Source organism: Anolis carolinensis, chromosome 2 (assembly GCF_035594765.1).
Source record: "Anolis carolinensis isolate JA03-04 chromosome 2, rAnoCar3.1.pri, whole genome shotgun sequence".
Classification (NCBI taxonomy): domain Eukaryota; kingdom Metazoa; phylum Chordata; class Lepidosauria; order Squamata; family Dactyloidae; genus Anolis; species Anolis carolinensis.
Genome location: NC_085842.1, coordinates 162,170,608 through 162,195,677, shown reverse-complemented (window position 1 = coordinate 162,195,677; position 25,070 = coordinate 162,170,608). Strand labels below are relative to the sequence as shown.

Genomic DNA, 25,070 nt, shown 5'->3' with positions numbered 1-25,070 from the left:
CCACATGACCTTGGAGGTGTCTACGGACAACGCTGGCTCTTCGGCTTAGAAATGGAGATGAGCACCAACCCCCAGAGTCGGACACAACTGGACTTAACATCAAGGGAAACCTTTACCTTTTACTACACACAGCTACTTGGAACTAAGCCCCATTTAGAGGAATACAATCTGTTCCTGTATCCTCATTTTATTCTAAACCTGCAGAGGTTTGAAAAAATATCTGCTCTCTGCAATATTGTGATGCTAATGTTTTAGATAGATGCTGCTTAATGTGCTAGAGAAAGGCAATAACTCCTTTAAAAAGATATCTTAACATATGGCGATGCAATTTTGTAGCATTTAGTCAGCTAATTTTTATTTTATCATTCTAATGGTCTGTCACCACCTAATAAATATTCCCTCACTTGCTTCATTTTATTTTTCTCTGAAAAAAGTATATCTGAGGTCAAACCACCCATTTAAAACACTTTACTGAATGGATAATCTTCTTGTGGGAATTCTGTTGAGATAGTAAAGGAAAAAAGTCATGATGTTTTGATATACATTCAGCCCTCCACATGGGATAGAAATCAAATAAACACAGATAAGCAGCTTGGTGCTATGCATGTTATTTGGACCATGATTCCCATCAGCCACAAACATGGCCAGCAGTTAGGAATTGTAAGAATTAAAACACAAAATATCTGCATAGGGCCATGGTGCTTACCTCTGCAAATGAAGTGCATGCCACAATCATATTTGCTTCATAGCCATTTAAGATCCATTCACAGCCTATTGTTCAGCTAGATAAGAATGATGGAAGAGATTGGCAGCTGTACTGCAGACTGCTTCTGAATTGTGTTCACCTTTTCATTCCAGCATGGCCTTCCCAATTGTGAGCTTTAACAAAAACTCAGCTGTCAGATCTAAAAGGTCAAGAGATATTGGACTGACAGGCTGACATCCCGAAAAGGGACCAGAGAGACATTAGAAAATAGATCTCAGCCTGCAACCCTATGCATATTTATCTGGATATCTCACTGAAATCCACGGGGTTTATTTCCAACTAAATGCAATTATGATAAAAGTGCTCGTGGCAAAATGGTTTTTCTAAGATGTTAGTCTTTTCCGAGAGCCTCTCAGGTACATCTCTATTCAGCTGCCAGGCCTTTCATTTATTGCTTGAAAAGCATGTATATCATAAGGTCTTGCTTTTAACAAGCAAGGTCTCCACTTTGTCTTGCCTTCAGCAAGCTATTTGGGTTAGGTGATGTTTATTGTTGCAGTGCCGGCATGGTGCAATAGTTAGAGTGACCCATTACTCGTGACATATGGCTTCATTACATTCCAGTTGCAATCATACTGTGTAGTTCAGCCTTTGGAAATGGATCAGAAACTTCCAAGGGGCTTGAAATATTGCATGCCATGTAGGGTGCTGAATGGGACTGGTATGGGAGTTGCTGTTTTCCAGTCCTGTGCCCCAGATCCATACTGAAAGGCAGCATTTTTGGCTGCTGTCACTTCCAGAAAAGTGAAGAACTGAAGGATGGAATAAATTGCTACGGCCAATTCTGGAATTCTGGCCATTGGCATATTTGAACCCATCTTGTGGATTAGACTGAAACTGGATTTTAATTTTTGTGGTTGTTTTAGCAGGATTGTATGTTTTTGTTTTATGCTTTCTTTTGTTGTGTGGTTTATTGGCAATTGAATGTTTTGCTTATTTTGGAAACTGCCCTGAGTCCTCTTGGGGAGATAGTATTATATTATTATTATTATTATTATTATTATTATTATTATTATTATTATTATTATTATGCATGCAAAAGACCTATGGTCTAAGCATTAAATAAATTTGGAATTTTGAATTTATTATTATTATTATTATTATTATTATTATTATTATTATTATTTAGAAGCTGTAACCTCAGAAAATAGGAGAATTTCTCTACCTGAAGAAAAAGACAAATGGCTTGCCCCCACAATATCTCTGCCACAAGTTCAAGAAGCCATTCGCTTATAGCTGTGTTAGGGAGACACCTAGTCATCTGAGTAGGATTTCTATGATTTGTACTGATGTGCTTTCAAGCCAACTCTAGCTAATGGTGACCCTATCCTAGGGTTGTATTTGCAAGATTTACATGCAGAAAGTTTACCATTCCCCTCTGAGGCCCCTTCTACACAGCCATATAATCCAGATTATCAAAGCAAATAATCTAGATTTTATACGGTAGTGTATAAGGGGCCTGAAACAGAGTATGTGATTTGGCCAAAATTACCCAATATTTTTTCTTTTTAATACATTTTTATTTTATTTTTAAAGACAAAATAGAATACACAAATGATATGTAAAACTACCAAGGTGTGGTCGAAGGCTTTCATGGCCGGGATCACAGGGTTGTTGTATGTTTTCCGGGCTGTATGGCCATGTTCCAGAAGTATTCTCTCCTGACGTTTCGCCCACATCTATGGCAGGCATCCTCAGAGGTTGTGAGGTAGATGTGGGCGAAACGTCAGGAGAGAATACTTCTGGAACATGGCCATACAGCCCGGAAAACATACAACAACGCAAAACTACCAAAATTTGCATCTGTATAATGTCAACTGCTACTAAATTACAGTTATCTGTAAACTGTCAAATAGTGTTTCCTTCATAGAAAGTAGCTTTCTAACATTAGTGAACCTTCTAGTCTCCCCGGCCCTACCCCAGGATAATATCATACAACATACTGTACTGTCAACACTCTTTACCAGCAATGTATCATAAGAAAGATGAGGGGAAAGGATTACTTATAGTAAACAACTAATAATTTTTGTTATCTAACATTTGTCTTAACATTCTTCTTTCTATCAGTATCTTTTAATCACTAAACAATGTTACAGGCCAATCTTTAAATATCCTACTCATCTACTCCACACAAGGATTCCAGTTTTTTGTTGTTTTTTTTAAAAAAAACATTGTGTTGATTTATCTTTATGAGAACCGGTCAATTTATCCAGTTCCTTCCAGTTCCTCTTCTTCTGGATCATGTTTGAGAATATTGTAGAATTATTTCCCTTGTTGCACTGTTGTAATCCAGAGTCTTCTGTTATTGAAATAAAAAGAGAGTTCTTCCAGTCTCTCCCATCTGTATATAATTTTCTTCCTAAGCTTCTCCTTCAGTGGTTTTTCAAAGGCTTTTATTGTGCCAGAAGCGACTTGAGAACATACTGCAAGTTGCTTCTGGTGTGAGAGAATTGGCTGTCTACAGAGACGTTGCCGAGGGGACACCCGGATGTGTTACTATCCTGCTGGGAGGCTTCTCTCATGTACCTGTAAGCTAGAGCTGACAGACAGAAGCTCAACTCATCTCACAGATTCGACTGCTAACCTTCAGGTCAGTAACCCAATCCTCAGGTCAGCAGTTCAGACGTTACAAAGGTTTAACCCATTGCGCCACTGTGGCTCCTTTTCAAGACTGATCAGTGATTTGAACCCAGGGATCCTGGAGTTCTACACTCAGACTATTTCGCTGTCTCCTACTTATGCTCATTAAACCCTAGCAATGTACTCAGGGACAGACTGAATACATGATTCTAAGCTCTAAGTATAGGGCAAGGTAAAAATGCAAGTTATGCATCCCTAATCTGAAAATCTAGAATGCTCCCTTACAAATTGTTCATATGGATGTCTGAAACAGTGACACCTTTTCTTTTTGGTGGTTGAATGTACACAAACTTGCATATAAAATTAACTTCAGGCTGTGTGTATAAGGTGTCTATGAAACATAAATGTATTTCATCTGTAAACTCCAAGATTTCTCATTGTGTATATGCAAACCTTCCAAAATCCAAATTCCAAGATATTTTTGCCCCCAAATATTTCAGATAAGGATTACTCATCCTTTATATAGACAGGTGAATATAGGCTTAAATGAACAAGGATAGGTTTATTAAATATTCCACAAAACCATAGGTAGTTCTCCATTCTTTCTCAAATCCAAATCTCTCTATTTCATCCCCAATCCTTGTCTTTATAAACGGAAGGCTCTGTCTATGTTAACTTCCAACTCAGTCGGTGCCAGTTCAAAACTATATGGTTTAGAGGCAAGTCTCTGTCTTTTGATACATTCTGTTTCCCTGCAGGGCCCCTTCACAGTCTCCTTGAACATGGATTGGCTGCTTCACACATCTCCATTATGAATTATATGGAACAGAGGGAAGTCCACCAGGTATGACTCTGCCTGCAGGTGCTTTGCTATGAAGGTGAACGCTGGATCTGATTTCTGTGCAGTTCTCATATGCAGAACTCTCAAAGAGTGGCACCAGGAAGCTGATCACAGGCCTATTAGTAGATAAAAAAGCTGAAGTCTCAAACAACTATTAGTTTTCAGAGACTACGATGACTATACATTCCTAAGTCATAGGATATAGAGGTCTTGCTGAAGATAAGCACTTAATGGTTCTGATGAGCATTTGAATAGGATGTAATTTAGAACCTCATATATTGTCCCTTGAGTTCCATGAATGAAAGGAGTGATATAAATGTATGAAGTTACTATTCTATGAAGTAATATCCCTCCCTTTCCTGTTTTATATGTGGAGCTGTGCTTGTGATATTGAATTGATCCAGGTAGCAAACCTAACCAAACTCATTGGACTATGCGGTTGGCTGTCTACTTCATTTTTAAAAGTGCCACATCTGAAATTAATGTTAGATTAAGATGGAACAAAAACAAATTAGAAAACACACCTTACCATTTTCCTGGGAGAAAAAAAACATTCTGTTTAATGGGATCTCCCATTCATTCTGTGCCCAAGGGGCATAGTGGTTTGAATGCTGGCCTAGGGGTGAGCCTACAAGGGTATGAAAACTCATACTCACCCTAAATTGGATCCTGGCAGTCTTCATGATGTTCTGCTACTTTTAGTAAATATTGCAGGCTGCCCCGTCCCCGGCAGAGTAGGGGGATGTTCTAGAGTTTGCTTAAAACTCTGGAGTATCCCATAGCTTTAGGACAGTGTAGACTGCTGGATCAGGTCCAATTTGGACAAGTCTGATGTCTGCATAAGACACAATTGCAATCTCCTTTTCCCTGCACTCATCTGCACTGGGAAAGAGGATGGATCATTCTTGTGTTTTTGCTGTTGCCATTCTCAGGTTGCCACTCCCCATTCTGACATCAACAAAGGCACCTACACGACCCGGTGATGTCAAAATGTGTCATCCACAATGGCCAGGAACTTACATAGAACTCTGTGATTATGAGGGAGAGGTGGCAGCGACAGAAGGTGGAGTTAGAGTAGCATCAGCCTAGTTGGGTTGCTACAGTCACTACTGTCACTACAGTCAGTTGGGCAGAGAGCATGTAGAATCCTAGAATCTTAGAGCTAGAAGAGACCTTGTGTGCCATCCAGTCCAACCCCCTGCCAAGAAGCAGGAAAATCGCATTCAAAGTGATGATCATTTTCTGGGGCAGTCCAGAACATTTCTTCTCTGGACTTTCCACAAATATATCCACCAACAAGGACTCCTGGAGACCAAGGTTCAAATTTCCACCCAGCCATGGATACCCACTAGTATCTATTAGCTAGGTCACATGCTCTCAGCCTCAGTCAATGGCAAATCTCTTCTGAGTAGATCTTGCAAATGGCACAGTCATTGTAATCACAAGACTTGATGGCATATAAAAAGAACAACCCCGCCCCTGATGCACCTTGCAGATGTGTATCAGGCTTGGGACTGTACTAGTTTAGCATTTGCCCACATTACAGGATTCTAGTACGGACAACACATTTGGGGGCTATTTTTAATAAGAAAGGTCCTAAAATGCCTACTGCTGTTAGGATATTAGATGTCAAAGATGTCAATATTCATATCCTGCAACAATATTTTTTCTCCTACCTTATTTTTAAAACTGCAGGCATTTTCCTTCTAAAGGTAGTCAGCCTACTTTTTATAACTAAAGAAAGAATTATGGAAAAGAACTAAGTGAAACTGCTGAATAGTATGTTCCACTAAAAACCACTGGATGAATACTAATAGGGAGATCCATTATTGGATTTTCAATGCTTGCTCATCAGTATATGATTGTACTGATACCAGAGTCATGTTTATTTGTTTGCTATGATGAAATTGTTCAAAGTGGCTTAACTGTAATTAGAAAGAAGTTACACAGTACAAAACAACATCTCTAGATAATTTATGAACTTTTAGAACTCCGGGTTTAAATACACGCAGAATGAGACAGTCAGAGGATGTGGACCTGGGTTTTGCAAGAATCAGGATTTACAGCTTGATGGTTGCCAGACTACTAGTTTTTGTAGCTGAAATCAGTCCTGCCCCTTCCAGCATCATATGACAATGTAGATGGGGTCTCAGTTTCACCAGGCATCTGGGTTATACAACAGTAGCAGAAGCGCCAGAGAGAACAGATTCCTGATTCTAAGTATATATGAAATATAGTTTGAATACTTATAAAGTAAATAAAATAGGTATACAAATAAATAATGCCAGCTGCAGATGTTTGGGACAAACCTCAGAACTTGCTTAAGGCTTCCTATTTTAGAAAATACTCTAGGAGTTGTCTTATTTCTGAACAGCTTGTTATCTATCATCTAGTTACAAACTCAGTGTGGTCTCCTAGTCTACAATTCTTTTTAATTAAAATTGATTAATCTAATTAAAACCAAAATAACCCTGAAGGTTCTTTTAATATGCAAATCAGGTTTTTAGATTCTTAGGTTTTAGGGTCTTCAAGCAATGGTGGAGGAAGACAGACAAACAGACGCATATACACTTGAAGTGGAATGACTGTTTTTAACTAATGTTTTATCATTTTTATTGTTAACTTGGTTACTTGTGCTTTGGTTTATTGTGTTTGTTTCTATATTGATTTGAAGCATGATTATTTGTTTATTTTATTGTTATGTATCCTATTGTATTTATTTATGTTTTGAGCCACCCTGTATTCCTTGGGAGATGGCACGGGGTACAAATAAAATGTATTCATTTATTATTTATTTAAAATCAGACAGTTTCTGCCTGCATAACCACATTTCAAGAAATGTGATAGAAGCAAAGGGGCCAGATTGGTACTCTTTTTGGTATAGTTTTTTTCTAGAATCATGAAATACAACCTTCTGCTCTGGACATTAGAACGCCAGAAGGGCTATGTTGGATATGACCAAAAGCCTATTCAGTCATTCCAGCAGTTGCCAACCAGATGGCTACAGGAAGCTTTCAGATGACATGCAACAACACTCTACTGCTCTTACTCCCCAGTGCCTCTTGTTCCCTAGTAGTGCATGTTCCATGTGTTTGTCTAAGCTTTCATTAAATAAAATAAAAAACATTTCACTTTTTTTCACCTCAATCTTACCTAGGGTTGTGTCTAAGGATCTCATCATACTGATGCCCCCCCCCCCCCTTTGTCCCATTTCACTAGCAATCACCAGTGAAACGGAAAGCGCATGTGGCACCTTGCGAAAAGGTGCCACACCCTTCTTTCTTCTCCCATCAGACAGGAAGGGTGGCATATCAGGTCAGGGCATGTTAGCGCCCTGTCTCTTCCTCCGTCAGATGGAAAGCATGGCAAGATGCATTAGCGCATTGCCTTTCCCCCATCAGATGGGGGGAAAGCCTAAAAACTAAAAAGACTGAACAGTCATAGTGGTTGGTGAGGAAGCTTCTTGCAATGCTTCCTCGCCACTTCAACCATCAATGGGGTGGGGCCACGGTCTGTGTCATATGATGGCATTCATCAGGATCTGATGAAGAGGAGCAAGGAGCCAACCCCACCCCTCCTGTGTGATGAGGTGGTAATTGGAGCAAGTTATTTCATGGTATTTCTTTTCTGGAACTGCCCCAAATCTAGCACCTACCTGCAGAATCTGGGGTCAACGTCCAGATGGTCCAGCCCTTCCCTCCAGTCATGAAACTCCCCTCAAGCTCTTGGCCATCACTTGTCATGTCTGCTGAGGTCAGAGTGGGATGCCCATCCAATAAGCAGGGAAAGCTTAGGGTGACCTTCTTCTTGCGGATCACATACATACCTCAGCTTGACAGCAATAGGCAACAGCCAGGTGTTTCTGGGAGTGCTATGGTAAGTGCAGGGAATGAGTGATGACTGCGTTTCTTTTAAAATCCAAAGTACACCCTGTCCTTGTCAAAAGTGGAGCAAAGTCAGGCTAAGGGCAGAACACTGGAAGTGCCCATGTGCCATGTTGACAGCCAGCACTGGATTTTAGGTGAGTCCAAGTTCTTTTTGTTAGTGTAGAGAAGCTCCAAATGTGTCACTCCAAAAGCTAGACATTTGTGATGGGAAATGCCAGTGTGACTGATCATGAGTTAAACAGCTTTCTTTCATTCTTTTGACCATTTTGGATAAAACCTAGATTATATAAACAATTGTCATATATTCTTATCTTCCGTAAGCACCTTGGTAGATGTGATAGATAAATAAACACTAGTGTATGTGTCGAGACACAGAGGCCTTAAAGAGCCACACACGAGTTTAGTCCAACAAAAGATTTATTATAAAGTAACAAAAATATGCTTAGAGACACTTAAATTCAGTCTCCCTAGCCAAAACTCAAGAGTTTGTTCAAACTGGGCTTTAAAAAGCAACCGGAAAATAATCTGGATTAAACAGAAAGAAAATCCAGATTAAACAGGGAGAAAATCCGGATTTAAACTCAGTTCTAATTAAACAGCAGGCAAACAGCGCTGTACCAAGGGATTCTACTAGACAGCGCTATATCCAAAGAGTCAGTTGCAAATAGGAGTTGCCAAAGCCAAACTGAAGTCCCAGAGCCGCCAAAAAGGAGTCCAAACAACGTCGTTTCTCAGGTGGTTAAACAGAGCTGTAGTTGAGGTAATCCAAGGGTCCAGGAAAGGAGAGAGCCACACTCACAATAAGCTAGTCCAAACGTCGTCACCAAGTTGTCAAGCAGAGCCATTGTCAAATCAATCCAAGAGTCCAGGAAGGGAGAAAGCCACACTCACGATAAGCCAGTCCAAATGTTGAGAATCCACAGGAAACAGAACTCCAAGTTGCAGAACCCGAACTCAAAACCCAACACGAGAACAGGCAGCGACAAAACCCACATGATACGAAACCAACACTGCCTTCTGCAAAGATTTCCCATTTCAGAGCCTTCTTTTAACTTACACATCATTATCCGATGATGAGCTGGCCTCCACCCCATCATCATCTCTAGCAGCTGTCCTTGTCTTCACACCCGAACCCCTGTTTCCATCTCTCCAGTTCTTCCATCTCCTGTCAAGACTTAGGTTTCCCCATGATTCCAATGTACCTCCCGTTTGCCAATTCTCCCGTCCCACCAATGTGTTGCTAGAAGCTGGTTCTGCACATATGTTCCCAATCTCTTGTATCCTAGTCCAATCCATTGTGTTCCCCCCATCCTCATCACTCTCAGACCCATCACTCCCAGAAAAACCCATAAACGATTAATCATCTGTGGGAGCAGCAAATATATCCCAGGGCTTCTTCCTCTCCCGTTCTTCATCCGATTCCTGATCATGAGTAACCCTCTTTGTGCCTCTATTCCCATCCATCACATTTCCTTCCATGCTCATCGACTCCCCGCCACTTGAAAACCCTTTGAAGGTGTCTTCATCAGTAGGTGCCATAAGTATATCCCAGATCCGTTCCCTTTGCTGTTCCTCATCTGACACCTGCCCGCAATTACCCCTTTGTCTCTTACTGGTACTGCTACTACTGCTTGCAGCATTACTACCTGACTCAACTACAACAGTATGAGAGGGTGCTAGCAGTGAAGCATTTTCAGGTCCTGAGTCTTAGGGCCCTTCCACACAGCCATACAACCCAGAATACCAAGGCAGAAAATCCCACAATACAGTATCTACTTTGAACTGGGTTATCTGAGTCCATGCTGCCATATATCCCAGTTCAAAGCAGATAATGTGGGATTTTATTCAGCTGTGTGGAAGGGGCCTTAGGGACATCCCAGGAACATCACAAGTTAAAGCCCAACCTTTCTCATATGGCTGTTGGGAGGAAAATTTTGTGTTCTCTCTTCAGCTCCTTAGTGGAAACGTAGGATATTATAACGTTAATTTTCATGTTTCATAAGTCTAGTCTGTAGCTTAATTAATGGGGTCAGTATAATGTTTGTGAGGTGAGAAATGTCAGTACCTTTATGAAGCTTAAAACCTATAACTACACCCCAAAAACTGCATCTACATTAGATAGAATGAAGCCTTCAGCTCTACAGCCTACAGCTATTTTTCAAGTGAGATTCGTGGAAAATATTAAATTCTAATTGCTTTGTATTTAGTAATCCCCCCAAAGGAGAACCTAAAATTGGCTGCTTGTATAGCATTGGGTTAAACTGATACCTACCAGCTGTTCATTTCATTTGATCTACCAGAGTTCTGCCTGCCATGTGAAGCTTGAAGTTGATCTAGAAGAATGATCTCTCTAGAGAGAAAACTTATTGTTTTCAGCTTCCAAAGATGCTGTCAAATTCTCATCTGTTCTTGTTTCAGAGTCCCAGTTTCAGAAAAGAAGAAGAAATGGCAGCAGACCTGAGATGGCTAGATTCAAAAGAGAACAGGGATTTTCCCTTTAATGCTTGTGCAGAACTGGGAGTTTTAGCAGATGCAAAATGTCAAATTGCACCTGCTAAAATGCCCTCTTTTGAACAATTACCAAATGTGCCAGAGACCAGATATCCATCTGGCCACCATACTAGAGCTTTGTCATTATTTTAGAGATGCTGCATTGTTATGTGGTTGAAGATGCTCATGCTGCACAGAAATTCAATGCACAGAAGATTACACACACACACACACAAAGAGTGGGTGGGGATGATAACAAATAACTGAAGATGCCATCAAAAATTGAGTTCTCTTGAAGATTATAAATTCTATTTGAAGCTCGATGTTTCCAATCAAGGATATTTTATTGTTATACTCATAAGAGGCAGATTATCCTGTTTAGCCTGTTCTCTTTATTCATTAATGATATCTTTACTGTAATACATTTTAAAGAAACATATAAGTAAACAAAGCATAAAAACAAGAAGACTGGAAAGGATATTATGTAAATCATATTCAAAAGTGAATATTATCCTTAGTCTGTTATCTGTTCTGCAGTAATCTTGTTACTAGTAGCTCCCCGACCCCCTTTCCTGAAGCTATGTATGGCAACATACATAAGCTTCCTTTTGCTATATTTCTTTGTCTCTGCTTGATGCTAAAAGCCCAGGATGAAAGCCAGCAAAAGATGTGGTAGCTTACTATCTTAAATAGCCAGGTATTATGAGGGATTCAGGACAAGTCTACAGTGAGCAAATTAGCCTGCTGTAAATTTGAATCAAAGCAGCCCTGGATCATTTGTGCTGAATCGGGGACCATTGTCCAGATCGCCTGGGACTGCATTGGTCCCACTGAGCTGTCACTTCCTCCGTGTTGCTGCCACCCTTAGCTGGCTAGCTACAGAGCACCATTTGAACTCCTGGCTGCCTTGGGTGCTTCAGATGTCAGAACAGGATGCCGGCATGACTAGCAAGAAAGAGTAATAGAATCATAGAATAGTAGAATTGGAAGAGACCTCATGGGCCATCCAGGACATCAATCCACAATGGCCAGGAGCTCAGATGGAGTTCCATGTCTGGCCAGGAATGGGGGTAACAACATGGCCATGAGCCATCTCTCTTTGCTGCACTGATCAGTTCAGGGAAAGGGTGATGGTGGCAATGTCCATCTGGAAAGGGGATTGAACAGAATCAGACCTGATACAGCTGGCCCCAAGGCTCTGGGATCCTCTAGAGCAGGCGTGCAAAACCTGTGGCACCATCCAAGTGTCTTGGACTGTCATGATAAAATATGATGTTGAGATTTGATAAACATGGATTTAATATGTGTGGGTATGAATGAATTGTATGAAAGGTGCATGAATGAGAATTAACAATTCTGGAGACACAATTCTAAGGAATTAAGGCATGCAATGACTGCCTGCCTGCTTGCTGAACTGTGATAAGAACTGTGACAGTGATGAGAGAAATGTTTACATCTGTTTACGTCTGTCCACATTTGCTGACCAAAAACTGGATTAACTCTAAAGGAAATTATCTCTGTTTACATTAGTCAAAGACAATGCTTTTTCAAGTCAAACCCAGAACACAATGGTTCATTACCTGAAGACAAACATCTATGTCAGGAGGTGAAGACTCAATATAATTACAAATAGGAGAATTATTTACTACATCAGCAGAATATTCTTATAAAAGACTCAATCTAATAATTCTGATTTGTGACAGACAGTGACCTGTTTATCTGGCATGCTCGAGAAAGATGGTGTACCTTGGGAGCGGCAGATCTGCAATGGAATGTAGTCTGGTCACTTTGGGCTCCTTTTCTCAAGGGAATAGGAAGAAGTGCATTTTGGAGTCATGACACATGTTGCAGGGAGTCAGGTTCTGCTGTAGGGAAAACAGATCTGATCCTAGGCATTGTTCTTAGGGAAAAAGAGGTTTGTCGTTTTGGCATTTTGGAACTATATGTTGGCAGGCTGCATGGAAAGCAGGGTCTGGCCTAAGCAGGTGCTTCTTCAAGGAGAGAGAAAAGGATGTGGTAATATTTGGATGAACGAGGATGACTGAATGTACATGTGTGTGAATGCTGAGTAAAAATGTAAAAAAAAACCCTTTGTTTGTTAGCCAATGTAATACGTTGGTTGTGAATCCAATGTAGTTAACATAGAATCTGTATGTCTGTATGTCAAATGTCATTCTTTGCGTAAAGGTTCTGAAATAACCTCTCACACTGGAAATTGCAATTAAAAAAAACTCTTGTTTAAAAAAGTATTCATGACAGGACTTCAGTTCCCAGAATTACTGATCATTAGGAAATTTGGCGAGGCCTTCTGGAAGTTGGAGGCCAAAATGCCTGGAGGACCATAGGTTGTGCAGGCTAGCTCTAAAGTTCAAGAAAACTCTGGAGCAGGGGTCCCCAAACTTTTTAAACAGGGGGCCAGTTCACGATCCTTCGGACCATTGGAGGGCCAGACTATAGTTGGCCACCAAGCAATAATAAATAATAATAACAACAACAACAATAAAGAGGGTTGGAAGAGACCCCTTGGGCCATTTAGTCCAACCCCCTTCTGCCTTTGTGCACCGAAAGCACAAGCACAGCACCCCTGACAGATGGCCACCCAGCCTCAATGTTAATAATAATAATAATAATAATAATAATAATAATAATAATAATAATAATAATAGGTTTTGGAACACAATACTCCTGACTTCACAATTGTGTTAAAAAGCAAAGTATGGATTGTCGATGTTGCAATCCCAGGTGACAGAAGGATTGAGGAGAAACAACTGGAAAAGCTGACACGATATGAGGATTTAAAGATCGAACTGCAAAGACTCTGGCACAAGCCAGTCAAGGTGGTCCCAGTGGTGATCGGTACACTGGGTGCAGTTCCTAAAGACCTTGGCCTGTACTTAAACACAATTGGCACTGACAAAATTACCACCTGCCAGCTGCAGAAGGCCACCTTACTGGGATCTGCACACATTATTTGCCGATACATCACACAGTCCTAGACACTTGGGAAGTGTCCGACGTATGATCCAATAATAATAATAATAATAATAAAAAGGGCTTTAAGAGAAGAAGAGACCCTTTGGGTCATTTAGCCCAACCCCCTTCTGCCCTTGTGCCATGGGGGCCGGATAAATGGCTTCGATGGGCCGCATCCGGCCCCCGGGCCTTAGTTTGGGGACCCCTGCTCTGGAGTATCATCTGACTTGACTGAAAGATGGGCAAAGTTAGTTTAAAGTGGAAAAAAACCCTGGATATCCACCAGAAGCCACTGTGCATTATAAAGACTGCCAGTGATCTATTCGTGGTGAATATGGGTTTTGGGGTCCACGTAGACAGTCTACATATTAGTCTAACAACATCTGAAGGGTTGCATGAATTTCATCCCTGGTTTAAAAGAGTTGGTTTTATATACCACATCATGAGCAGGATGGTCAGCTGTTTTTTTTTCTTTTTCTGGGATTTGCATAGGGCAGTTTTATTATAGTTTCAGGGAAAACCTCTTGGCCCACAAGCTCTAGGACAATAATTTATACCTGACACATTAAGCCTCATTCAGCCTTCACATTTATTCTGACAATGGCCTCTGTGTGAGTAATTGTACTCTAGTATGCTCTAGAGTATTAAGTTGCCCATACATCAAGTTGTTATCTGGTTGTGATAGAATGCAGACATGATTGTGTGTGCAAGAGTAAGTGTGGAGTAAATTTTCCACTGAATAATAAGGCAGCTTACTGCCTTGCATTTTCTATGACTCAAATCCAGAGACCTTTTCAGATGGCATGAGTGGAGAATTTGTGGCCCTTCAGATATTATTTCACTACAAAATCCATTAGTGCTGGTCAGTATAGGGATCCTGGGAGGGACCTGAAGGGCCACACTTAGCCCCTCTTTATTGTTTGGAATAGCCCAGCCAAGAGGCACAGGAATATAAGCTGCAGTCTGTTGAAGGAGTCAGAATGAAATACAAGTTGAATAAACCTTATCTAAAATGCTTGAGATGAGAAGTGTTCCATAGTAGAGTTGTGCATTTGTATGGAATTGCTATTCATTTCTGTATGTTCCATTTGTATGGCCCCATTTAAGTTTTTGGGCGCTGCTTCCAAAAATGGGCACCTATAAAAATTGGCGTTTCAGAAAAGGTCTGAAAAAAACGAATATTTTTGTGCCTGCCTGGGCTGCAGACCCTGGGAAGCATGTGTGCTTCTCTCTTCTTCCCCCTTAACTGTGTAAAGCAAAGGGGAAAAGACCTTACTGTAACTCCATCTGTGTGTGTGTGGACACACCGCATCTTCAACGCTCGGCACTTCAGGATCTTCGCGTGAATAAGTGAAGCACTAAGTAAGATGTGTTATTTCAATGTTTTGCTTCAGGTCCTGCTGGCAGGCCTGCCTGCCAGACACAGTCTTTTTCCAAGTAGAGTGCATCAGGTGAGCAGGCCCAAAACGTGTGTGCACGCCAGATCCTGAAGCGGAGTGCCAAATGCTACATCTTGGTGTTCGGCGCTCACATTAACTGCCATGGCTCAATACCATGGGATCATGGGAAGTTAGTTCACAAGGTCTTTAGCCTCCTCTGCCAAAGAGTTGTACCAAACTACAATTCCCAAGATTCCATAGTATTGAGTCAGGGCAGTTAAAGTTGTGTAAAATTGCATTAATTCTACGATGTAGAGGCACCCTGTGTTTCAAGCTCTAAACTAGTTGTTTTAGTTCATGGTTAGAGTATGACAATTTAGTTAATTCCAAAGTTAAAAGATTTTAAATTAAAAAAAAAACCAGTAAGGTCATCTTGGAGTAAGATGATCATTTCATTGAGATCGTCTTTTTGTTTTTTGCACCTGACATCACATGATTCAGGAAACTGAATTTTTCAAGTTTCTAACTCTAGGATTCTTTCTGGAATCATTGAGCTTCTGCTAGACTCCAGTGAACTAAAGGGAAACAGTGAGGAAATGAGATTATGATGGTGGGAGAAAAGGAAAGCAAGAGAAAATGTTTGGGTTGGGTGGATGAGAAGTGGATTTTGCAAAAAAAATGCATTTCTTTCCTTCTCTGTAAAGCCAAAGTAGGAGACAAAAGTGAGGGGTGAGTGCAGGCCTGTAGCGAGGGGGGGGGTGTTAGGGGTTCAACCCCCCCCCCCCCGAAATTTTTCAAGTTGTAAAAAAAATCTCGTTTACTCATGAATTTTAACCAAATCCCTGGTTAACCAAATCCCCATGTTAAGTCTATGAGATGCAAAACATTAAGAGTCCCTCCAGGCACTATCTCAAGCAGATATTGACAGGTTTGTAGCGGGGAGGGGTATGTGCTAGGGGTTCAACCCCCCCCCCCCGAAATTTTCAAAACCCCTCCCAAAATTTTTTTCTGGCTACGGCCCTGGGTGAGTGTATAAAATACTTGGATTAGATTTTTAAGCTTAATCCTGGACAGGATTTTAGTGTGTCCATTGAATGTAAATTGTAATTTCTCTTCTAACATGAATTTGTATTCTATTTCTGTTAAGTAATCAATTTCTACTGATTTTCCTATCTCCTTCTAGTCCTCCAGATGTGGACTTCAACCATCCCTTACCATTCACTCAACTGGCAAGGGCCAGTAGAATATGCAATCTAAAAAGATCTAGAAGGCCACCGGCTACTTTTCTCTTCCCCTCAAGTTAGAGACAGGAATGGTAAAACTATGCTTGCAGCAATGCTGAGGCATTTCTAGATCATCAGCTTTGACATACTGCTCAGGCTGAGGAAGCAAACCAGGGCTCTTTTCAACTCTCCAGGCACTGAAGGCTGTTGTGCTCCATACAACCTTCTGGCCTAGAAAGCAGCAGGGACAATGAGATCAATCATAACCTCAGATTAAGAGCTGACCTCATAGTGCAGAAGAAAAGGCATCTGTTCCTTTCTGCCACACTCTCCAATTTAAGACCCATGTGCCCTGGGAACAGAATATTTTTCCCCAAATCTAAGCAGTATTAAGGGTAATGAAACAAAATCCACAAAGGAGCAATACCTTTATTGGTCAACTAAAATGTACAAAAGATACAATACAAGCTTTTGAAGCTCCACTGGCTTTATCCCACAAAAGTAAAACATAAAGAAAGGGAAAAAGTGTAACAGTGTAACAGTGTGAGAGTCAGAGACCTCTTTTTTTGTCTCTGTTTTAGTTTAGCTGGTCTGGAGGGATCACAATGCTGGCAGATATTCACTCGCCTTTTTTGGCCATGGAGAGGTCAAGAAAAAAAGTCAGCAAAGTAATGATGCTTCTTTCTTCTGTTGTCAAACTTCAGTCAGACCTGAATTTAGCTGGTGTGGCTATCAGAAAGATTATGTTTTGGGATAATAGTTCCCAGAATCCCCTAAGAGGGCAAACAAATTGAAATTGAATTCAGACAAGACAGAGGTACTCCTGGTCAGTCGCAAGGCCGAACAGGGCATAGGGTTACAGCCTATGTTGGACGGGATTACACTCCCCCTGAAGATGCATGTTTGCAGCTTGGGGGTTCTCCTGGATTCATCGTTGAGCCTGGAACCCCAGGTCTCGGTGGTGGCCAGGGGAGCTTTTGCCCAATTAAAACTTATGCTCCAGTTGCGCCCGTACTTTGGGATGTCTGACTTGGCCACAGTGGTCCACACTTTGGTTACATCCTGAATAGCTTACTTAGAATGTGGGGTTGCCTTTGAAGACTGTTCGGAAGCTGCAACTGGTCTAACGGGCCGCAGCCAGATTGCTCACTTGAGTTGCGTACAGGGAGCATACAACCGCCCTGTTGTGTTAGTTCCACTGGCTGCCAGTCTGCTACCGAGGACAATTCAAAGTGCTAGCTATAGCCTATAAAGCCCTAAACGGTTCTGGCCCAGCTTACGTGTCCAAAAGTATCTACCTATATGAATTATCTTGGAGTCTAAGATTGTCTGACGGGGACAAGAGACAGGGCCTTCTCGGTGATGGCCCCTCGGCTATGGAACTCCCTCCTAAGGGAGATTAGATCATCCCCCTCCCTCCTGATCTTCTGCAAAAAAGTGAAGACATGGCTCTTTGTCCAAGCCTTCAGAAATTTGGTGCAGCAATAGACATGAAAGATATGGAACTGACCAATGGAATGGCCCGGGCTTTAGTCTTGGATCACGTGATTTACTTTGTAGTCAGAGTTAAATACTAATTGTTTTAATTGTGTTTTAATTGTCTTTAATGTTTTATTTTAAATGACTATTTTTGTATTTTGCTTAAAGGCATTGAATTATTGCCACATTGTCAAGCTGTCCTGAGTCTCCTCTGGGGTGAGAAAGGCGGGGTAAAAGTATCTTAAATAAATATATGAGAGTATAGTCACTGACATTATTTTATAGCTGGCTGAATCTTTAGAGGCAACACTGTAGGCACTTTGTTTGACAGGAAGGCAATGCATGTCTTTTGCATGATTAATGATAATATATGTGTGCATTGGCATGTACCAGACTATTCCAGCTTTCTGGATTCTGGTGTCTACAGAGTGCGCTTTCACGAATCTCCCATTTTCATATAAGATAAAGGAGTGCAGTCGATGCATGGTCTCACGTTGTTGCCCTTTTCTTTATTCTTGTTGGAAAGTGTTTTTTACAAAGTGCACATGTCTGTAGTTTTGGGGTTTTCTGCTTGGTTCATCACATACCCATCCTCACTAGACACAATGAACCAGTCATGATGACTATCTCTGTGCTTCAAAGATTACAGGGAAACTAAAGTAAGGGGGAGGACATGGGTGAGCATTAGATCTTCGTAACCCTTTTCTTGCTCCTTAGTTCCAGAAACCACAACATATAGGTTCAATTTTATTTTACACTGCTAGTGGAGTGACTTTCCCCTGCTCACCCCCACCACATCATTGTGTTTCCAATTTTGGAAAGCCTTCTTTTTTCCTTGTTAAAAATTCTGTTATCTTCCCTCCTCAGTGCTCCTCCTGCTAAGAACAAGGACAAAGTTGCCTCCCAATTAAATGCTAATCTCGAGTCTCCGTGATTGATTTGAATGCTTCTGTGAGCAACACATGCAGTGCTTCCAAGTCTGGATAAAAAATGGCAAGGGCTATCATCAATCCTCATGCCTGGGTATGTAATTCAAACGCTCTTTAAAACTGATAAATTCCTTTAGCAAAATAGCTTTCCATGGAAGTATTATTCAGAGCCCTAACCTACATGAATGCCACCAATTTTATTTATTTCCTGTATTTCTAAAACAGCCAGTTGGGAATTTTAATTGGGAACGCTTCACGCAGCAGTCTCTAGAGAGGATCCTAGCTTAGTGACAAATTGCATACTTTGGGAGCAGAAGCCTTCAGGATCAGTCCTCACCATTTCTAGTTAAGAAAGAGGAATACCCATATCTTTTGCCCAGGTGCTGTGGTTGGTATTGTATGTAATATTTCATGTACATGTACAGTCCCATTATATCTTTCTCACAAAAGATATCAGGATGTGTGGGTATACGCTGCCAGAGTTGGGGATTATTTTGGAGAATAGGAAGGGATATAAAAGATGCTGAAACTGGATTGGAGTTGAAAAGAACATGGATTTGAGGCTGAGGTTTTGGACATCTCAGGGCAGGAGAAGTGAGTGCTACAATCTTGGTTGATTTATTGTAGGTTGGCTTTGAAAAAAATTCATCTGGTCCATGTGATTATGCTTTTTGTTGTTGCAGCTTCTTTTCTTGTTTGTGGATTTCCTCCCATAATTGTGTGATCTGTATTCTCTCCTCCCCCTGTACACAAATGCCAATGAACCTTGTTTTGCGGTTAAAAAAAACCCAAGCATAAAATGCCTCTGTAATACATCAATAATCTCTTCAAGGGAAACTACATTTGAACTTTTGAAGCCCAATCCAGGCTTGCAAATATCTCCTATGCTTGTTTGCCTATTAAACTGGGTCAGATAAATGAGTCAGTCATAAACACCCACTGTGTGACCTTGGTCAAGCTATGCTCTCTTACCCTGGAGAAAGGCAATGGCAAATTTTCTTTGAACAAATCTTGCCAGGAGACTCCATGAGAGGCTCATCTCATGATCACTGTAAGTCAGAAGCAACATGAAGGCACACAACAGTAAAAATTCACAAGGAGAAGATGTGTGTGTGTGTGTGAAAAAGCATTCTAGCCCTTCTCTGCTACATCGCCATTTCTGTCTCATGGAGAGTGACTTTCTGAAAAGAAGTGTTTGGAACTCTGATGTGGTGAGTTGTGCCCAAAAGTTATTCCCCTCTTTGGAAAATGGTTCTTCAGCTATAGAAGGCAATGGACATGCTGGTGGAGGGGGGCTAGCATGTCTCTCTTCCTCATCTTATTATGTTTTCCTAAATTTAATAATGCTTGAACAGGTGTAATAATAATGAGAATGAATTAGGTCCCAGCAGCCATGAAACCAGAGGTTCTGTAGCCCTTTGACAAATGACTAAAACAGATGATTAGATGAGCAAAAATATATCTGAGCTATAAAAACACCTGCTTGTTCTGGGTCACACCTCATTATATGCCTCTTCTGTCATTTACATGTCTGGGGTTTTTCTCTTACAGAGCAACATTTTTTTCTTGCTTGCATGGTTATTCAGCAAGAGTAGTTTGATTAAAAATAAATGGGAACTGACAGCCAGTTGTCATCATAGAGAGAAAAATGTGCTGCTCTCCTGAAAGAAGGGCTGGGGGCCCTGGGATGTGGTGCATGTGCTGCAGTGATGGGCAACTCCTCAGTGGAAGAGTTCTCCCTAAAACCACCCTATTGCCACTCCTTTTGTTAATGTGCTACAAAATAGCTGCACTGTACTTTTAATATGAGGTGCTTGAAGAGCAATTTTGGGAAACTTCCAGAATCTCTCTTGATCTTAAAATCAAGACACATGGTCCCTGTGTATCTTTCTTTCAAAGAAACGTACATCTTCTCCCTGAGGAGACTCAGAGCAGATTACAGTATATAAACAGACACAGGTAAACATTCAATGTCTTGATTACAGTGATATACAATGAGGCACAAATCCACATACAGACGCAAAGGCTTTTCCCTTCCTTTCTGGCTCAGGAGGCGGTGCTCATCTCCAGCTCTGGGAAGATGCTCTTTCTCCATTTCCAAGCTGAAAAGTCTGCATCCGTAGAAACCTCCTAGTCATGTGGCTGGCATGACTGCTTGGAGTGTCATTTTGCCTTTCCCCAAAGCAGTACCTATTGATCTACTCACATTTGCATGTTTTTGAACTGCTAGGTTGACAGGAGCTAGGGTTAACAGCTGGAGCTCACCCCATCCCGCAGATTCAAAGTCTTAACCTTCACGTCAGCAGTTCAGCAGCACAAGGATTTAATCCATTGCTCCACCGCATTAGCAAAAAACAAAAAATGCAATGGAGGTACAAAAAATGGAAAAGTATTTGTCATGTCTATCTCTGATTTGATGCAATCTTTAAAAGGTTCATTGTGGTGGGGTTTTATATATTTTAGATTTTTGTTCTTAAATAAAATAAAATGAAATTTCCCATTCTCCCCAAAAAACACAAGTAGGGGTAATTTCATGTCATTCTTGCAGCAGCAGTTGTGTGTGACAGGCTAAGTTGAGGCACCATTACTAGCCTCCTTGCCTCAAGCAAGAACCTCAGTTCAGATCTTCCCAGCCCAAGTCTTTATCTTCCATATTGATTTTGGACAATATAAAATGTTTTTATTATAGCAAATCCCAACACTTGGTTCTCATCTACACCAGCAAAATAATTAAAACTTGCCTACAGGAACACTTGACATACTGCTGGATTCACAGTGAATCAACTTTTATCCAAGGACTCAATTCCATTTTTTTTAAAAAATAACCTACTCGTTCCAATGTTTTCTTTTGAAAATCTGGATTCAGCATATCTGTATCCTTCATTCAGAGTTGGGACTGGGGTCATATCTGTTGGAAATAGCAACCTTCTTCAAGCCTCCACTAGTAATTCGTTTGTATATTATTTTGTTTGCTTACTGTATTGTATATGTATGTTTTGGTATGCAGCTTTCCCTTTACTCTTTGTTTCTTGAGGTTGTAGGAGGGGCTGTAGACCACATGATCAGATCTGGGACTGCTGGGATCTCAGACTCCATGTTAGAACACAGAGATGCTTTTTGACTTCAGACTCCATTAGAGCACAGACTCCATGAAACACTCCATGGGACTGTTAAGAGCAAACTCATGTTGCTGTGTTATCTGCACAGAAAAACTTCAAAACCTATCTGTAACCAGATTGACAAGTTATGTACCTGTATGCTGAATACATGAAGGTTGTGAGTAAACCAGATATGTTATTTTTAATGAAGTCTTCTTTATTTTTGTCTCTTGAGAGCATGATATAGAAACAAGATATTTTATGGGAGAGTAGATGTTTTTGGGCACTGAAAAGAACGCTTCTGAAGAACTGTTATATTTTGTGCATTGGCACAATCTCTGTTCCTAGGTTACTAGTCTAATGACTGAAAGTCAAATTGCCTTGCACATGTACATGTGGATGCACACCACTGAAGAGAGGATTTTACTTAAACGAATTTTTGGTTCTTCTCTGGAAGATCATACTTTTACAAAAGGTTATGATTTTAAAATGATTGTGAATACATTTTTTCTCCAAAAGGCTATGGAGATTCCGGTTTTCCAAAAGGTATTCCCACCATGGAAAAGTTACCACCCTTCCCTTTGATTTCTTCAAATATTACTGGAAAGTGTGGTCTCCCCTCCATTTTATCTTTTGTTTGAGTGTGATTAGTAAAGCAAACATCTGCTTGTCTTTCTTATTTTGAAATTCAAATTACCGTCCTTTTCTGTTGTTGTTGTTGTTGTTGTTGTTGTGGTTGTGGTTGAATTTATATGTGAACATCTGCTTGCCTGGTGCAGCTTGCTTTTCAAACCCGGATATTTTAATTAGATTTACATTACTGAAAGTCAAATGCCCCTTTGAATTGATATATGTATGTGTGCATGCAAGGTGGGAATAAATAATTTATAGACAAATGTGTTCATGTCATTGATAATAATCCAAGATGAGAGTGTGAAAAAGGCAGGGAACCTCATATGGTCTGTATTAACTTCTGTTTTAAAAAGTGTGTGACCCAATACAAAACTGAATTCGGATTCAAACAGATGTGTGTGTCACTAGAAGTCAAACCAGTACAGGATAAAGCTGGGACTATAGAGCACTTGCAGATTAGATTTAGGTGAATAGATGTGCTTCTGAATCTGCTTGAAAAGTGCATGGTGGTAACTTCTCTGGATCCTTATTCAGAGGAACAGGAAGGCTTCTAAGTCTCTTAACCTTTTCTTCTTTCAAAGAAGGTTATAACTTGTTAAGAGAAGCCACTCAGTTATCCAGCATCATAAACAGTATGGTTATAAACTAGCCCAGTGGAAAGATTGGTAGCTGCACTGTACTGTTAATGTGGATGCTTATAATAGTGTAGTAAATAACTCATTTCATCACTGCAGCTTGCGGGTCTCACAAACGGAGGCGTTTGAATGTTCCCTAGATTATTCCTAACTCTTCTATATTGGACAATAAAAGAAATTGCTTTCCTGTGTTTTTTCTCTCCGCCCCTCGTGTGTACCTGCTTACAAAACTATCTCATACATAATGCAGCGCAATAAAGCGCAGCACATAATGGCTGTTTTGCCTTTACCCCAATGTGTAAATAGCAGGAGAAACCCATTATTCAAAATGTTGCCTTCAAACAACAATCTGAGCTTGACAAACTTTAAATAATTTGAAGGGACGATGGAAACTGATGTTTCCTTGGAGCATCTTTTAGGAGGCTCATCAAACAACACTTCTCCCCTCTCCCTGCTGCCCTAGCTCAAGTGCCCAGAAAAATGGATAATTTTCCTTAAAGGTAAAGCTACACTCATCTGAAATGCTGCAAAGGGATGTCGCTTTGGTAAGTTATCTTGTATTTCAGCATTCAGATGGAGGCTTTTTATTTCTTTGCTTTGAACAATTTAGTTTAATTTTAAGTGCTCTTTTAATGACTACTGTAACAAAAGTTTAGATGCCCCTTGATTTTGCACATCTTTATATTATTTGAATTTGCTTCCAATTTGGATTATACACAGGTCTATACAGGTTAAATCTTCCTTATCTGACATGCTTGGGACAAGGAAATTTTTAGGATTTGGGACTTTTTTGGATATTGGAATATCTGTATTTGCATATAGATAGTGAGTAAGGGAGAAAGTGGGCCAATCATGCCTCCAGTGCCCCCTGAGTTTTCACTCAAGCAGCTCTAATGTGTGAAGGGGAAAAGAGGAAAAGTGGGAAAGAGAACTCCACTTACACAAAGCCCCTGTAAAATGCAACTGTCTATGATGTTATGAAGATATTCTCTGGATATCAGCACACTTTTTTTGCCCTTTTAATAAAGTAGCTGGAAAAAAGAGAACATTCCCTTCCTACACCTTGTGTCAAGATACAGGCAATGGACAATGGGGTTGCTTTATACTCTCACATTTAGTTTCCAGGGCACTTGCTGTGCTGTGAACTGCAACTGGTGGACACTGGAAGTGTGACTAACCCCCTTTCCCCAAAGGTGGCAATCGGTGACAGAAGGTTTGCCTTATGGAATATTTAGGATTTCAGATTTTCTCTGCCTGTCTTCCTCAGCACCCAAGAAAGAAGATGGAGGAAGTTCGACAATTGTCTTGATTAGCCAGTTTCTTTTTTCTGTAGCCTAGCTATTGGAAATGCACATATTTTTGCCCAGTATGATGTATTGTTGTTTTACTTGATATATTACTGTTTTATCTTTTTTATGTTGTGATTTGTACTATGTTGTTTATATTTTGTCCTTATGTTGTTTGGGCCGTTGCCCCATGTAAGCCGCCCCGAGTCCCCAAGGGGAGATGGTAGTGGGATATAAATAAAGTATTATTATTATTATTATTATTATTATTATTATTATTATTATTATTATTATTATTATAGGCAGCATGTTGTAGTAGTTTAAATGTTGTAAAGGTTCAACTCTCTGCTTAGCCTTGGAAAAGCTTGGATGTCCTTGGCAAGCTGCAATGTCTTAGCTTTAAAGGATGGCAATGAAAAATATCCTCTGAATAAAACTTTCCAAAAAGCACACAAAAACCCCACACACAACCAGAATAGGGCACCATGCACTAGATTCATTTTGAAGGTGTTCAGCAGCAGCAGACCAGTGGCAAGAGCAGTAACTGGAATGGACAGTTTGGAATACTTACCTATATCCACTAAAGAAAGTCTGGGGGGTCGTTTTCTCCACTTTGAGGACCACATGGAATGCCAACAGTGTGGATAAACCCAAAGCTAACTAGAAGTACACATTTGTTTTTGGAAAAAAAAACTACCATTGTTTAATGTTAAGCCCTGCAGGGGGGATATTTGATGGTTTCTAGGAGGGGCATTTATTTCTTTTTCAGAAGAAAAGGATCCCAAGGAAGTCTGAAAATTGGGAATATGAACCGGTAAAAGTCTTATAGTTGTGTTAGGCTCTAGCATCCCACTGTATTCACTTCTGCCTT

The 25,070-nt window shown here is 40.5% G+C and overlaps 2 long non-coding RNA genes across 2 annotated transcripts; one reads left to right on the top strand and one right to left on the bottom strand.

Annotated features, from left to right (window-relative positions):
* The first annotated feature begins 3,365 nt into the window (after positions 1-3,365).
* Positions 3,366-24,462, top strand: LOC134296327 (uncharacterized). Its single transcript, XR_010003031.1, has 3 exons — positions 3,366-4,190; positions 18,486-18,641; positions 21,589-24,462. It is a non-coding gene; the product is annotated as an uncharacterized LOC134296327 (long non-coding RNA).
* LOC134296326 (uncharacterized) lies at positions 3,889-5,616 on the bottom strand. Its single transcript, XR_010003030.1, has 2 exons — positions 4,844-5,616; positions 3,889-4,303 (listed from the first exon to the last, which is right to left on the bottom strand). It is a non-coding gene; the product is annotated as an uncharacterized LOC134296326 (long non-coding RNA).
* Positions 24,463-25,070: the final 608 nt, after the last annotated feature.